Here is a 17,565-nt window from a genome sequence, read left to right as displayed (position 1 = left end):
AAAGATGTGTTCTTCAATTCCTGACTAAGGTCTTCAATGCTCGATTTGTCTAAAGCAATTGTCTTTCTATTAGGCCTACATTATGATTATTTAAAGGATTAATAAGAAATTAATTTCATAACTGGAAGATGGAAGAAAAGCTTTTACAGCATGACCTTGCTAGCTATACTGCTAAAAGACACCAGTGAGTGTGTTGGTAAGCTTTTGCATTTGAACAATGTTTTTTTTGTGTGGATTACTGCCAATAATGAAGCTATTATTATAAGTGTGAGGTGCATATGCTTTTGTGGTATTTTTAGAGGAAGATACATTATCATATAAGGTCCAAACCCCTGTATTGAAGTTGAGCTGGACTCACCACTGCAATCCACAGTATGGCAAAAACAGATGAAAAGTAAAGTATTCCGAATTAACTGGGGTCTGGGATTCTGGTGCAAATGATAATGTCCTGTTTTCTCACAAACATTATGTTCTTACGTCCCATGAATTCTATTTACATTTTTTTTGGTCTCATGAATTCTATTTAATTTCAATATTTTGTTAGTGGAGCTTCACCCTGGTATGTTGGTATGATATTGACCTTCATCTCTCCAAATATCAGTAGGATAGACACACGCGCACAAAACACACATGCTAAATAAATACTCACCTATGCATATGTATCTATCCTCAGTGCCGCACACCCATACACTCAAACACACATACACCCAATCATGCTTGATTCACTCCAGGCCACTAGGGACAGCAGGGTGTCATTGGATAGACTCTGCAAGGAAGGGAAGGATAATAGAAGGAATTGGGGAGCTTTTGTTTGAACCTCATGCCTTGACACCTGTGATCGTTCCTTCACTTTTCAAGGTAAAATAACATTTTCTTCTCGGTTTGAACTGCTGTAAATTAATGTGACTTAAAGCATCATCTGAAGAGTCACCAGATAAGACCCTGATGGCCAATGACCACATCAGATATAATACTGCTGCTAGCTTCATGTTGAGGATGAGTTGCTTTGTAAAACCTTTGCTTTTTGTCAATGTTTTATCAGTTGGAGTACTGCCAACGATGAAGCTAATATTATTAATGTCAGTTGCATATGCTCTTGTGGTATTTTTAAAGTAAGATACATTATCACTTGAGGTCAAAACCCTTTAATTGTAGTTGAGCTGGATGCACCACTGCCATCCACAGTAAGGCAAAAACAGATGAAAAGTGAAGTACTCAGCAAATGTCTTGCCTACTCAAGAAATGTAGTTTTTAAGTCCCATGAATTATATTTATTTCCATTATTTTTAAGGGGAGCTTCACACTGGTATGTAGGTCTGATATGAAACCTCCTCTCTATCCTTACCACAGTAGGAGATGACGATGGCGTAAGGCCGAAACGTGTCTGTGCAAAAATAAACTGGTCTTATTGTTAAAGAGAAAAGCTTGAGAGTGCGGTTTTTATTCTACTAATAGTTAACATTCTTTTACTCGCACCCGAAAACGCATTTACATATTTTTTTGAAGTAGAGCGCGCCTATCCCTACTTTTACATGCTTACAAAAATACTCACAGTTGCAAACAGTAGAAACAAGTTTAGACAGAATGGAAGCCTCCTTCATTTTACCATCCCATTCCCATCTTCACCCTCCTTCCCCATCACATTTCAGTTTACACCCCCAGCCCCCTACTACACTCCTTTGTGGAGTTTCTGAATGCTGAGCTATGGCCATACCCACCTGAAAACCATCAGAGGTGTAAACTGCACAGTGTGAAGTCAGATTACTAAACTCACCTTTTTTTTAGGCTGGGACTGGGATGCTCTGGAAGTATTATATAATAGTAATACACCAGCAGTACATCATGCTGTATTTCTTTCTGCAACACCTCGACTTCCCAGGGACCTATGCAAGAATGCTGTTTGTGGACTTCAGCTCAGCGTTCACCACCATCATCCCAGAAGTCCTCCTCATCAAACTCACCCAGCTCACTCTGCCCGCATATGGTTTCGGGCAACTGATAATAGCCTGTATTTTTGTTTGTGTGTGTGTCTTTAGTGATGCTTGTAGATGGGTTTCGGCAACTGTATTCTGTTTGCTGAGTGGATGCATGTACGGCCCCGGCATAACAGCTTATACTTCAATGTAACGAACAATACAGCCAAGACATTCCTCTTTAGTGCATCCTATAGCCAAAAGTAATTGCGTGAACAAACCCATCACCTGCTGCGCTAGCCAAAAGTGTATCCTGTTTGCTGAGTGGATGCATGTACGGCCCCGGCATAACAGCTTATACTTCAATGTAACGAACAATACAGCCTCTCGGTTTGTCCACACCATCATCTCACCGTCTCAAACATTGCCGAGTGGATGCATGTACGGCCCCGGCATATATAAATAAAACTTAAGAAGAAAAATAGTGTGCTTGCAACACTAATAACAAATGCCAGCATTACTAAATATATCTTCTCCCTTTCTCTCTCTCTCTCCTTCCATATCATATTGCTTTTGCCTATAATAACACTGATAAAATAGCCATATTGCCTACTGTTAAATCTACTACCCAAATGCACCTATCTGTTTCTGAAATTGATGTCTACTAACATAAATGTTCTCTCTCCCCTATAGCATGTTCCAATCGCTGATGGAAGTGGAACTATCGCTCCTTACCCCCACCACTCTGCACGTAGTCTCTCCACCTGGTCTACCTGGAGAAACCCTCGGCCTATCGCACCCACCGCCACTGCACTGCCGTACATCTACTCTACCCAATACCCTATGCTAGCGTATACAATATACGTTATTGCCACCACCGAAATGTTTCTTTGTCCCTACATCCCTTACCCCTGTAACAGTAACCCTATTGGCAGAGTAATGTGGTCTTGCCTGTATCATGTACTTACCACCAGATGTCTGTAAACATATTATGTCCAGTGACCAAATGCTGGCTGTGTATAACCCCTGTTGCTTCCTTTCCCATTCTGCCACACAACCCTTCCCCCTTTGCCCTTTCCCCCCGTCCCCCCTTCTTGTCTCCACCGGGCCGACCTCAAGCAGATGGGTCCCCCCTTATGTGCCCAGGGTTCTGCTTAAGGTTTCTTCCTGCCTAACAGGGAGTTTTTCCTTGCCTCTGTTGCCGTTGTGCATGCACTAAGGGGGTTTAGGCTCTGGGGTCTGTTAAGAACCTAGAAGCAATTGTATTGTTATGGCGCTATACAAATAAAATTGAATTGAATTGAATGATCGCCTGTCTTTTATTGTAGCCTGTTTTATGGATATTTAATAAAGTTGAATTCCATAATTTTGACACCTGCTTTTGTCCTTCACTTCTTAAGTGCAAAGGACCTGCTTGTACTAGCCCAAGTTCCCCTAGGCTTGAGGCTAGTAGCACTAGCAATACTGCCAAAAGACCCTAGTTTAGTGTGTTGGCAAGCTTTTATCGGTGTCAAGTGGCGTGTGGGTGGCATTTGTAAGGTTTTTGCATATTTTTTAGATAGTTTTCAAACAGATCTTCTTATTACTGCTTTAAGCAAAGTACCTCTTGAAGTAGATCTGGTTGTTACATGTTTGACTATGTTCCTGAGCTGTATGTGTGAGTGTGAGGCTGAGCTCTAAGAAAAGAAGAACTGAATGTTTTTGGGACCAAGTGTGTCTAAAGTCACTGTTATTTAGTTTGACCCATGCCAGGTGTGCCTGGAGATTAAGACATTCTACAGGCAGACAAAGGATACTTAGACTGAGACTCTCTTCCTTCTAATCAGAGAAGTTGATGGATCTACAAAATCTCAAAATCAGAGTCTCAAATTCTCATTAAACAGCATATCTTTAATTTAACAGTAAGGAATTCAGTATAAACATACCACTAACTAAGGATGAAGAGTTGCATCCACAAAACAATCTAAGTTTGAACTAAAGTGAGAGACATAAGTGTGCTAAGATGATGTAGTATGATGCCACCATGGCTGACAATGCACTGCAGGGGAGCACTAGAGGCAGGCACTGCTAAGACCCTGATGGCCAATGACCACATCAGACATAGCACTGCTTATAGCTTCATGTTGAAGATTAGCTGCTTGGTAAAACTTTTGCATTTCGTCAATGTTTTTTTTTTTATTTGAAGTACTGCCAAGAATGAAGCTATTATTATTAATGTCAGGTGCATATACTCTTGTGGTATGTTTAACCTAAGCTACATTATCATATGAGGTTAAACCCCTTGAATTGTAGTCAATCTGGATGCACCACTGCCAATAGTAAAGTACGCAGAATTAACTGCGGTAAATGTCTGGTATTCGGGTACAAATGTCTTGCCTACTCATGAACTTAGTTTTTTAGTCCCATGAATTATATTTATTTCCATTATTTTTAAGGGGAGCTTCACACTGGTATGTAGGTATGATATGAAACCTCCTCTCTATCCTTAGTACAGTAGGATAGACACACACATGCTTACAAAAATACTCACAGTTGCAAACTGTCACTCTCCTTCCCCATCACATTTCAGTTCACACCCCAAGCCCCCTACTACACTCCTTTGTGGATATTCTGAATGCTGAGCTATGGCCATACCCACCTGAAAACCATCAGAGGTGTAAACTGTGCTCATAGACATGCAGTTCCTGCCCATAACCCTTTGTCATGCTAGTTTGCATTTCAGAAGCTCCTGCACCTATTATAGTTCAGGCAAAAGAAGCATTACATTAACCCCAATGCATTGAGTCAGATAACTGAGCTCACCATTTAAATGCTTGCACTGTGATGCTCTTGAAGTATACTGTATGTGTAATTCACCAAGGATTTTTTTCTCAAAACAGAACTGAAGTCTGAAATGTCTGGATTAACTGAACCAACACAACTGCCCACTTCAGTGAAGAAGGAGATAAAAGAAGAAGAGTTTGATGATTTCCTACAAGAGTATTTTTCTACAATTCAGACAGTGGAAGAAAAGCTTGGAATGGATTGTGAATGCCACTAGCTCAGGATGAAGAGTAACATCCAAAGAAAAATCTAAGTTTGAACTAAAGTGTGTGAGACATACGGTGCAAAGAGGATGTAGCATGATGCCACCATGGCTGAAAATGCACTGCAGTGGAGCACTGGAGGCAGGCACTGCTAAGACCCTGATAGCCAATGACCAGATCTGACAGAGCACTGCTGATAGATTCATGTTGAGGATGAGTTTGAGAGGATTGTAAAACCTTTGCATTTCGTCAATGTTATCTTTAGTTGGAGTACTGCCAAGAATGAAGCTATTATTGTTAATGTCAGGTGCATATGCTCTAGTGGTATTTTTAAAGCAAGGAACATTATCATATGAGGTCAAAACCCTTGAATTGTAGTTGAGCTGGAATCACCACTGCCATCCACAGTAAGGCAAAAACAGATGAAAAGTGAAGTACTCAGAATTAACTGGGGTAAATGTCTGGTATTCGGGTGCAAATGGCTTGCTTACTCACGAAACTTAGTTTTTAAGTCCCATGAATTATATTTATTTCCATTATTTTTAAGGGGAGCTTCACACTTGTATGTAGGTCTGATATGAAACCTTACTACAGTAGGATAGACACACACATGCTTACACAAATACTCACAGTTGCAAACAGTGTAAACAAGTTTAGACAGAATGGAAGCCTCCTTCATTTTACCATCCCATCCCCATCGTCACTCTCCTTCCCCATCACATTTCAGTTCACACCCCAAGCCCCCTACTACACTCCTTTGTGGAGTTTCTGAATGCTGAGCCTTGGCCATACCCACCTGAAAGCCATCAGAGGTGTAAACTGTTCTCATAGACATGTAGTTCCTGCCCATAACCCTTTGTCATGCTAGTTCGCATTTGAAAAGCTCCGGCACCTGATTGGCTAGATTTGAATCCAGGAAGATAATAGGTCAGGCAGAAGAAGCATTATATTTACCCCATAGCATGGAGTCATTGGAAGTGTACAGTAATTAACCAAGGATAGTTTGACCAAGTTTTTCATTCCAAAACCGATGGAATGAAATGTCTGGAATGTCTGGATTTACTGAACCAACACAGCAGCCCACTTCAGTGAAGAAGGACATAAAAGAAGAAGAGTTTGATGATTTCCTACAAGAGTATCTGTCTACAATTCAGACAGTGGAAGAAACGTCTGGAATGGATAGTGAATGCAAGACTGAAATGAACACATCACCCATCATGACCTTGAAAGAAGAAAAGCATTCACCAATGGAAATCAAAATTGAAGAAAATTTTGATTTAAGAAAAAATGATGCCTTTGTTTCTTCACCTACAAGTAAGTTGCTTGTTTATTGTTTATATACTGTACATGACCTGAATTTTAGAAAATTGCTAACTTGTGCTACACAATATGAGACCTATTCAGACAAAGTAGAACTATGAATACTTTACTAATGGGATTCTACCTGTAGTCTGCTGCATTCAAAAGAGAGAAAGTGTCTGTAATCATTTTTCTGAAGCTCTGTAATTCAAGTCTGTGTATCTCTGTTTACATTTAGGCTCTTGGTAGACACTTTTATCCTAAGTCACTTCCAAATGATGCACATTTCTAACAAATAACCAATATATATCATAATATATGTGCCAGTATTGTAGAAATTGCATACCAGGAGGAGGAGAAGAGAGAATATATTGTTTAATTTTTTCTTCTTAAAATATTACAGGAGACATGCAAAGGATCCAATCTTTCAAGAGTTGGAAATCTGAGGAAAAAATAAACAAAGACAGAAGTCCCAATGGCTCACACCTGACCGAGCAGATGATGACACATACGGGAAAAAAGCCACATGAGTGTTCTCAGTGTGGGAAGGTCCTTAGTCACATGTCTGCGCTCAAGGTACACCAGAGGATCCATACTGGGGAAAAGCCGTATCAGTGCCCTACTTGTGGCAAGAGTTTCAAGACAAACGCACATCTCATCTCCCATCAGATTACACACTCTGGAGAAAAGCTGTATCACTGTTCAGAGTGTGGAACGGCCTTTAGACACATGTCTACTCTCAAGGAACACCAGAGGATCCATACTGGGGAAAAGCCGTATCACTGCTCAGAGTGTGGAAAGGCCTTTAGTAGAATTGCTTATTTGAAGTCACACCAGAGGGTCCATACTGGTGAAAGGCCATATCAGTGCACTACTTGTGGGAAGAGTTTCAAGACAAAATCAAATCTCACCACCCATCAGATTACCAGCCTGGTCTCAATCAGCCGACGTTACTTTGATTACGAAAATCTTGAACATACTAGTTCGTAGACAACCTACGTAAAGCAAGGGAAATGTTGGCATGACATCATTAACCCAGCGCATAACACAACGTGAGGCAACGTCTTTCTCAGCCATATTGGATTTGTTTTTGCTCCCATGCCCTTTCATTGTAGCAAAAGGTTTGACATAACTTGTGTTCTGCTACATGAAATAAAGTTTTTCTGTTATAAGCTTACAATTTAATATTGATTTTCTCGCTAAAAATGCAATCATAGCACGTTTATATGACATCGTTAGACTTCATGAAGTAGCCTATATTTTTGCAGAGCGCAGATCCCCAGTTAATTTTGAATGGGGTGACATCCTCGGTTCCATTGTATCAAAATATGTGACATTACTTGTGTTCTGCTTCATGAAATACTGTTTTTCTGTTATATTCTTACAATTTAACGTCGCCGTCATTTTGGACAGGTGAAGAATGACCTTTAAACAAGTGAATGCAGGAGCTGTGGGGTTTTTTTTTTCTGAATAAAAAGCACTATAGCTTGCACATTTCTCACCCGAATTCACTGAGTCCTTTTTATATTCAGAGGTTTATGATTTACGTGAAGTAGCAGAACAAGGTTTGTCTCCATGTTACTTAGTATCTCGATAATAAGCTATAATCGCCATGGATACTGTATACATTTCAAATAATAACTTTATCTTCAATCTAAGTTGGCCTCCCCTGTTTTTGTTTACTGGGGCTTTTTCATGTGATAAACGCACTCAGCTTACGTTTTTATTTTATCCGTACCTAAGGTATGTAAATATTAATATTACAATACTGCAAGGAATGGTTTTATCTTTGAATTAACATAAAAGGTCCAGAAGGTGGCGATGGTGGCGACGTGAGATATTCTAGCTATTGGACTTTCCGAATCTTCACATTTGTAAAGAAAGGAGGAAAGGTAAGGACATGCTAAATTTTGCTCGTGCGATTCTTTAATACATTTACAATGCATGTATGGTGTACCATTTACAAGACTTGGTTGGAGAAGTCATTGTGTAAATTCTTGATTATGTCTCCGGGAAAAATATTCAACTAAAAGCGAAATCCAAATGAACTAGCTGATATTAGCAAGCGCTTGCAGGCAGTAGCCTATACTTGCTAATATTTGGTTTACCAGTAGTATAATACAACGATAACCAGCAAATATAATCCTTGCTGGACAGGTCGTACTTAACGTAGGGATTTGCATAGAAGTGAACAATGGATATTGCCGGGACTTTTGCTTGATTTCTTCATAATAGCATGCTATTCATTTATGCGGAGTGGGAGAGAATGAGCTTATTTAGGGTGACCGGACGTCCTATTTTTACACGGACATGTCCTCTTTTCGAGACCTAAAAATGCGTCCGGCAGGGATTCCAATATTGTCCGGGATTTTGCCTCGCCGGAAATTGTGTCTCTCAGGGTCTTTCACAAAATAGTTATTACTAGTTAGTTCACAAACTTGTTAGTTTTGGAACGTGTGTGTTTCTTTTTTTTTTTGTTAAGTTGCCCAAGCAGAGCATGATTCGGATAATGACCATATTTGGTAATTGCGTAGGTCGTATGACATCACTCCACACGGTATAGTTTTAGGTTTGGCTTCGTGGCATAAAAAGATGGATTGGCAGTTTGCTTCCAGCAATAATTTCACAACATACATAATGTATCACTTAAATGTCACTGCAGGGTTGTGTATTCATATATATTTCTGTTTGTACTTTATTTTCAGAACCACAGACACTCACAAACACAGATACAAACATATACATAAGTGTAATATCATTGTGTCACATGTCATCTGCTTCCTCCATATACAGTTTCAATCATGCCCGGGTCAACATTTAAATCATGCATTTCATGCCAAGCCCGCATCTGGGTGGCTTGCAAGAAATGCAAATTGTGCGGGGTCAACCAACCAATGAAGGTTGCCCTGGAGAAGGTGAAGGCCAGGGCAACCAAACAGTGGGCGCAGAAGAAAATCAAAGACCACAATGTGCCTAAGTTGATTGACAAGGCATCAGCCCTGGTGAGTTTGTAAGCAACTGATTAACAAGTGTTAAAATGTGTTTTAAAAATACACCCATGTAGGTTGTGAATAGGAACTTCAATAACAAAGGTTTGAAATGACTAAACCGTATAAAACAATAAGAAATGTCTTTCACTTACAAGATGTAGTGCTTACTCTTTCAGTCACAAGTAAAAAGTCTTTTATTTGTCAAATGCACAAAATGACACAGGGTCAGACTGGGCACTGAAATTACAAGGCACTGCCCAAAAACCTGCCATAACATAACATAACGAAACATGAAGTACACTCCGTACAAGTACTCTAAAAATATAATAACCCAAACAACCTTACTAAATATACTCCATTATTTGCCCTCCGGATTCCATCACTGCTGCTGTAATGAGTAGTGTTCATTCCCATGATGTGTTGGGGATATGGTAATGCTCCATGGTACTGTATGTGGAAGTATTTGTGTGTCAATGAGACATTTTCATTAAGGGTTTGTAAAACATTAAATATCTTGTATTGTCTATAAATATGGAGAAATACAGTGCCTTGCAATCAACTCCTCTACATGTTGTCTTGCAATATAGTCTAGATTATTCTGTTCATTCTAGTTTAAATTCCTAGAACTCAAATGAACATTTAAAATTATAATTAAATTATTAAATTATAATTATATAAGACAAATCACTTAATATACTCATTAACATTGTGATTACTTTCAAGGGGGGTTGAATACTCGGGATGCACCGATGTATCGGCCGATGTATCGGATGTATCACCGATGTATTTGCCTCATTTAATGTCATTCGCCTATCGGTAATAAACTTGACTTTCACCGATGGCACTTTCCGATTGATATGCCGATTGATATGCTTTTTGCGTTACTGTACATTTACTCACTTTAACGCGAATGCGGAATTAGAGACGTCAAACTCAAAAACATGAATTCTCCCACACACGCACGCAGCCACCATTACACAGCGTCTCCCTGGTGATCGCATTATATATGATCAATTAACATTATTGAAAGTGTTATTGGGTGTTTTGTGGGTTTGTGATGCTTGTTTGCTTCACAGTGTGAAGTTGTATTGGTGTCGGGTGTTTACCACGAGTTGGGTGTATTCAATCTGCAGCGATATATATCATTATAATATTTGCATAGCCTACACCTCTACTGTTGCTAAATTACTATTTATACTGGGTACCAATTTTCTCATCCATTTACCATTTGCATTGCGATAATATCCATAAACTGGTTAAAATACATGTCACTCACACTTCCTGGTTATCTTGCTTCCACACAGCCTATACTGCTCCCAACGCAAAAGCGCGCTCACGCTGGGATAACACTTTTACTTCATGCCACTTGTGGAGGGAGCGGGGCATTTTAGTCAGAGGGGTGTTTGTTTTGTTCACATTTCAACTATGTAATATAGCTACAGTATTTTGTCTGGGTTATTTTCTGTTGGGTTAAATGGTGTTTGTTTGATTATATGGACATATGTTATGGAAAGTATTAAATACAAATTGTTTTTGTTAATGTGCTATTTGTTTTACAACAGAGAGACTGTGCACTGGTGATTGAAAGTTATGATTAAACTTAAGTTACATTAAAAGATAATAGTGATAAAGGGCTGAAATAGTTGAATATAGTGCTTTTTAAATAATGATTTTATAATTTTTCTGGCACAAAAGGGTGAATGAACAACAACAAAAACTAAATATACAAATATCGGTAACTGCTATCGGCGATCGGCTGTAGGCTAAATTGTTGTTTTGAACATCGGTATCGGTTTAAGCCAAGAATTTCCGTATCGGTGCATTCCTATTGAATACCTTTGCATGGGCACTGTAGTTGAAAAAAGCTATGAGGAAAGCTTCGCATGGAAATGTTAACTAAACCATTTAAATCATATCCAGTGCAGTCAATCCAACTGATGGGAATTCAGAGATTTCTTGAACAACTGTAATATGTATTCTACAGGTGTTCCAAATGCAGCAAGTGGGCTTGTGCCCACTCCTGGTGTTCTGCCGCACCCGATCATCAGGATGCAAAGCTGACATCATCACTGAACTTGTTGCAGGAACAGAGGAAGAGAAAAAGGCTGTAAAGCACATCAAGACTGTTTTTGAAAGTCTTGTGAAAGCAGGTTTGAACCTTGACCATATGTTTTATCATGCACCATTCTTAGACAAGCACTGTAATTCATTGAAGTGCACTATTGGCATAAACCATTAAATATTACGATACACACTATGTTTAATCTTTAATGGAAACATGATATATGTTTCACTTTTTGATTGTAGTGGTAGCTCGATCAGCACCAGGACCAGCACCAGCACCAGCAACACCACCAGCACAAGGACCAGCACCAGCAACACCACCAGCACAAGGACCAGCACCAGCAACACCACCAGCACCAGCACCAGCAACACCACCAGCACAAGGACCAGCAACACCACCAGCACAAGGACCAGCAACACCACCAGCACCAGCACAAGGACCAGCACCAGCACCAAAACCAGCACCAGCACAAGGACCAGCACCAAAACCAGCACCAGCACCAAAATCAGCACCAAAACCAGCACCAGCACAAGGACCAGCACCAGGACCAGCACCAAAACCAGCAACAGGACCAGCACCAAAACCAGCACCAAAACCAGCACCAGCACAAGGACCAGCACCAGCACAAGGACCAGGACCAGCACCAAAACCAGCACCAGGACCAGCACCAAAGCCAGCACCAAAACCAGCACCAGGACCAGCACCAAAACCAGCACCAGCACAAGGACCAGCACAAGGACCAGGACCAGCACCAAAACCAGCACCAGGACCAGCACCAAAACCAGCACCAAAACCAGCACCAGGACCAGCACCAAAACCAGCACCAAAACCAGCACCAAAACCAGCACCAGCACAAGGACAAGCACCAGCACAAGGACCAGGACCAGCACCAAAACCAGCACCAGGACCAGCACCAAAACCAGCACCAAAACCAGCACCAGGACCAGCACCAAAACCAGCACCAAAACCAGGACCAGCACCAAAACCAGCACCAAAACCAGCACCAAAACCAGCACCAGGACCAGCAACAGCAACAGCACCAGGACCAGCACCAGGGCACAAGCGGAGCAGACCTGTGCGGTGCAAACCAAAAGGTAAAAGTGCTCTTATATTGTGTGTGTGTGTGTGTGTGTGTGTGTGTGTGTGTGTGTGTGTGTGTGTGTGTGCTGCATAACCACCTTATTCTGAAGTAATGACACAAAGTAAGGGTTTTTACCTCATTTTTTTTGCTCTGCAGATTGTGATGTGCATCCATCACTGCAAACATTTTCAGTGAAAACTGTTTTGAAGCGGAGGCTGTCCAGTGAGGTAAAAAAAAATCATCGGGTTATATGGACCAAATCACATAGCTATTCATTTTATATACTTCATACTATACTGTCCAGGTTTAATTCAGTTATTTGTAATGAGCCCAATTAGCGGCGCGTGATTCAATTTATTCAATATTGGCAAGGCAAAAGGGCAAAAGGGAAACATAACCATATACCATCAAAATTAATTTGAGGATGCGCCCATAAACAGTTGCCTAGGAGGGCATACCTCAAAAAGAAACACATTGTGGCATGGTGTTGCTGTAAACACCTGATGTTGGTCTTTCATTTGTTTTTGTTTTGTTTTCCCTAGGGTAAGGAGGAGTCCTTCGTACGGTGGATGCCATGTCCAAAATGGTACGCAGTAGAAAGTTGGTCATCACATCTTATCCACAAACATTGTGTCAGCAAACAGTCGTAGTTAGGAATGTGCCAGGCGAGGGATAATGGACAACAGAAAATAACGCACATTGCAGTGGTTGTCACACCAAGAAGAGCATTATTTTTCTCTTCCATTGTTCATTTTACAACAGTCACCACACTTAAATATGTTTTATGGTCAGTGTCTTGGTTTTACATGTGTGAAGATGTTTTCATTGTACTAATTGCTAAGTGACCTTGTAAGTGTGTAACTGAAAGGCACTATGTAAATAAGTTATAATTGTTTTTGTTATTATTATACATGCATTATTATAATTACACTGTGTCTTACACATTGGTAGATGAATCATTCCCAAAGAGCAACTTAATCAACCTCCTAACATTTTTCTTTCTTCTCTTTTAGTGGAATAAAGTGGCATGACTCCTGGGTCACAAACGAGGAGTTTGAAGAGCCATGAGTGTCACCTTAGTTTTTATAATACGTTTTGTTCGTCAAAAGTTTTTTTGTTTCAAGTTCCTGTGTGTGTGTGTGTGTGTGTGTGTGTGTGTTTGTGTGTGTGTGTGTGTGTTTGTGTGTGTGGGCGTGCGTGCGTGCGCGTGCATGTGTGTGTGTTCATCCATGTGTGTGTGTTCATCCTGTTGTTCTAATAAATTATTTGAGCTCTCTGTATTGTTATTATCTGTTAATGGCGGCAATTATTTACATGGCCGGAAAATGCTAGCATAGTATGGGGTAAGTGGGTGACAGTGTGGTGGGGCTGGGTAGGTATAGGCACAGATTTTGTACCAGTAGATCAGGTGGAGAGACTACAACAGCATCCCACGGCGAAGATTGTCTAGCGTCTACTCTTAGTGTAGACCCTGCCGATATATGGGAACGTTTTAATTTGTCTTTTGTTTGTTAAAATAGTAAATGCTCAATCGTGTATTTAATACAATATAAGTTGTTTATTAGCATCAGCTTATTATGCAGTATGCATAAGCAGTGATTGCATGATGGAAGAGGTTTCAGCTATGTTTAATCAGGGCACTCAAATATCACGCGTTGAGCGTGACAGTCACTCATTTCGGTCTTTAGTTACGCACTCCTGCCACACATCCTATTTCTAACGCTGAAAAAAACCTCCACGCTATTCAATGTACCGCAGTGCGCAAACATGACCTGGCCACGCTGCCCTCACCATGGAGGAATCAAGCACGTATCCACGGATACCCCTGGAGTTCTGCCGGTAGGTGCCACTTATCAGCCAATCAAAAAAAGAAAGAAATTAGCTATACCAAGGGTGGCCTTTTCATTTGCCTAAGGGGCCACATGAGATAGTGGGACTGTTGAGGAGATCCGGACCAATAGGCTGAACTCAATTCAGCATGAAATATGAGCATGTTTTTGGAGTATTAAAGGTGTGCCTAGACATCCCTTACACATGGCATACACACACGAGAGCAAGCTTGCAATGCAATAGTATAAGTATACAAATTAATAGTAATATCAATTTTTATCATGTAACGTTTGATTCCTAATTTACCATTGGCCCTGCGGGCCGGTCAGGGACAGCCAAGGGGCCGCAAATGGCCCTGCACTTTGCCCAGGTCTGGGCTACACAATAGCCAATCAGAAATATACGAACTGTTGTATCTGGGTAAGATTTAATCGATCAACCAATGAAAATAAATCATCCTAAAAAGGCCAGATAAGGCCCAGAGAAGGTCATAAACACATTAGAGGAGGAGAGAGGAAGACAGTACAGGTGGAAGAGGAAGAGACAGTACAGGTGGAAGAGGAGGAGACAGTACAGGTGGAGGAGGAAGACACAGTGCCGGTCGAGGAGGAGGAGATGGTGGAAGAAACAGTATAGGAGATGTCTAGAACAAAAGGGAGAATAGTCCCAGGAGCAGCCACCTACAAAACCTCTTTTAATAGTGAATGATCCTCTAAATGGCCATTTATTACTGTAGGAAGCACCAGCTCATAAACCTGTTGCTCTTTCTGCCGCCAAGAGAACTCCTGTGCCCCATCAAGGTGTACGGGATGTGACAAGGCACATAGGCAGTAAGGGGCATCAGGCCAAACAGCAGGCACTGAAGTCAACCAGCACAGCCAAAACTTTAACTTGCCAGTGACTTCAGAGATGAGTGTGCAAGATACAGGTCAAGATAGATTTAAATGTATAAGGTTGACTACAATGTTCATTTTTCGTAATTGGTTCTACCAGTCCCGATAGAATTACCTACATTGCTATCAACCTGTGTTCTCTATTCTCACCCCCCTCACCCCACATGTGAACCCCACCCGACCCCACTGTCTCCCCTTCCTGCCATTACCTGTAGGGTGTAACAGGGATAATCCAATTATCCACAGCTATCCGTCTGAAGGAAATGTTGGGGTGTTGGCTACTCGGGACCTTTTGTTAAGGGGTGGGGGTTATCTGATGGTAATGTGTTTGATGTCACTCTGGTGGATGCTATGTCTGCTTGGGGGGGGGGGGGGGGGGGGGGGGGGATTGAAGTGGTATGTGACACTGTGAGTCAAGGTGTGATTGTAGGGTCTGAGAGGATATGCCACGCAGAGGGGTCTAGTTGAAATACTAATATGGCTGTCTCCTACTATCTGGCGTGGTTGAAGCTAAAAGGGTGATTGGGGTTTATTACTTTGGTCTAATATGTGAAATACAACAAAACTAAACATATGTATTATGCACATTTAACATATGTAACACATTGGGCAACTGGACAGGCTGGTGAGGAAGGTGGGAGCTGTTGTTGGCACCGAACTGGACTGCCTCACAACAGTGGCTGATAGAAGGACCCTGAGTAGGTTGCTGACTATCTGGAACAATGTCCACCACCCACTACACAGAACTCTCAACAGACAGAGGAGCATATTCAGTGGCAGACTCCTGTCACTGTCATGCTTAATTGACAGGCTGAGGAGGTCCTTTGTCCCCAGGGCCATTAAGCGTTACAAAGCCATGCAGAAGGGGAGGGTGGAAATGGACTTCTGCCAGGAGGATATGCTAACCCCTTGCACAGACTTCATCCTTACATCTCTTTGCACTATCCACACTTTCAGCACAAGAACACGTTACCTGTGGCAGAGTCTACCTTTGTCCTCCCTCCCCTTCTCTTCTTAACTCATCTCATAATCATCCCACTGTACATCCCTTTACTGGCTATGCTAGCCCCTTGCACAGACTTACCTACTTATATCTCTTTGCACTATGCACACTTGCAGGACAAAAACACTTTCCTCGTGGACATCAACCAATCAAAGGGATGCAAACAAGATCAACAAGCTGGTGAGGAAGGCTGGCTCAGTGGTGGGAATAAAACTCGACAACCTGGAAGCAGTTGCGGAGGAGAGGACGAGGAGGAAGCTGGATTCTATCCTGATGAACCCCTCCCATCCCCTCTATCTAGCTTCAGCAGATGAGGAGCACTTTCAGCCACAGACTGATCCCTCCTCGGCACACCACAAAGCGCCTTGGCCAGTCCTTTGTGCCAGTAGCCATAAGACTCCACAACCAAACACTTAGTTTTATGTAATGTACGCTATCTCTTTTTCAAATGTGTATACATTTTTTATTTTCTTTATGTTTATGTATATACTTGAATGCTATTCCCACTACCTTGCTGCTTTGGCAATTGAATTTCCCTCACGGGATTAATACAAGTTTTATCTATCTATCAACACTGTCACAATCAATGCATACTGTACCATTGGGTCAGATCTATTCATGTATCTGTAAACAAAACACCCCACTCCTTGTGAACATGATCTCCCTATGTGTATATGATGTATGTATGTGTGTGAGTTAAGCTACTGGATGACCTAAATTTCCCTCGGAATGAATTAATTATCCATCTATCTATCTGTATGCGTGCATGGTCTTTAAAATCCATGAATTATTTCTTTTGCAATGATTCTGATTGTTTCCCCTCCCCTTTTACCACCTCTAAGGGGATTCCAGCCTGTGAAGCACCTTGAGACAATTTTACAGTTTTGGCGCTAAAAAAATTACATTGAATTGATAGTCAGTGGTTAATCTGACGTGGTAGTCAGTGGTTTATCAGCCTTGGTCAGTGAAGGAATCATATGACAAAGAGGTTGAAATGATGTTGCTTTAATGAACCTATATCAATATCACAAGTCACAAAATATACAAAAATATAAAAATATCCAGAAATGGTTTAGTTTAAAGCTTTGAGGATTGAGATGAGGACTTTGAATGATGTCCTGTGTCTAACAGAACATCATTCAAAGTCCTCATCTGAATCCTCATCAAAACTCTCTGGCCCACTGGCCATGTCTTCGGGTTCATCTTCAGTGTCGACAAATTCTTGTGGGTCAACCTGGACAAGTTTTAAATAGCAGCCTTTTGTTATGTGAAGCTCTGACTGTAGATCGGAAAGTTTCTTCTGCAAAATACAGCGGAGCCCTGGAACATTGTTGTCGTCAAGGCTCTGGTGGCTCCCTTCAGACAGACAAAAAAGCAAAAAGATACACAGCGATATTAGGAGTGTAAAGTGTTAAGCTTGAAATATTATGGTCATGTACATTGAAATGACAGCGGTAATGTATTG

This window comes from Sprattus sprattus (assembly GCF_963457725.1).
Source record: "Sprattus sprattus genome assembly, chromosome: 1".
Taxonomy (NCBI): Eukaryota; Metazoa; Chordata; class Actinopteri; order Clupeiformes; family Clupeidae; genus Sprattus; species Sprattus sprattus.
The sequence above is the reverse complement of the archived record's forward strand: the minus strand, read 5'-3'. Positions refer to the sequence as shown.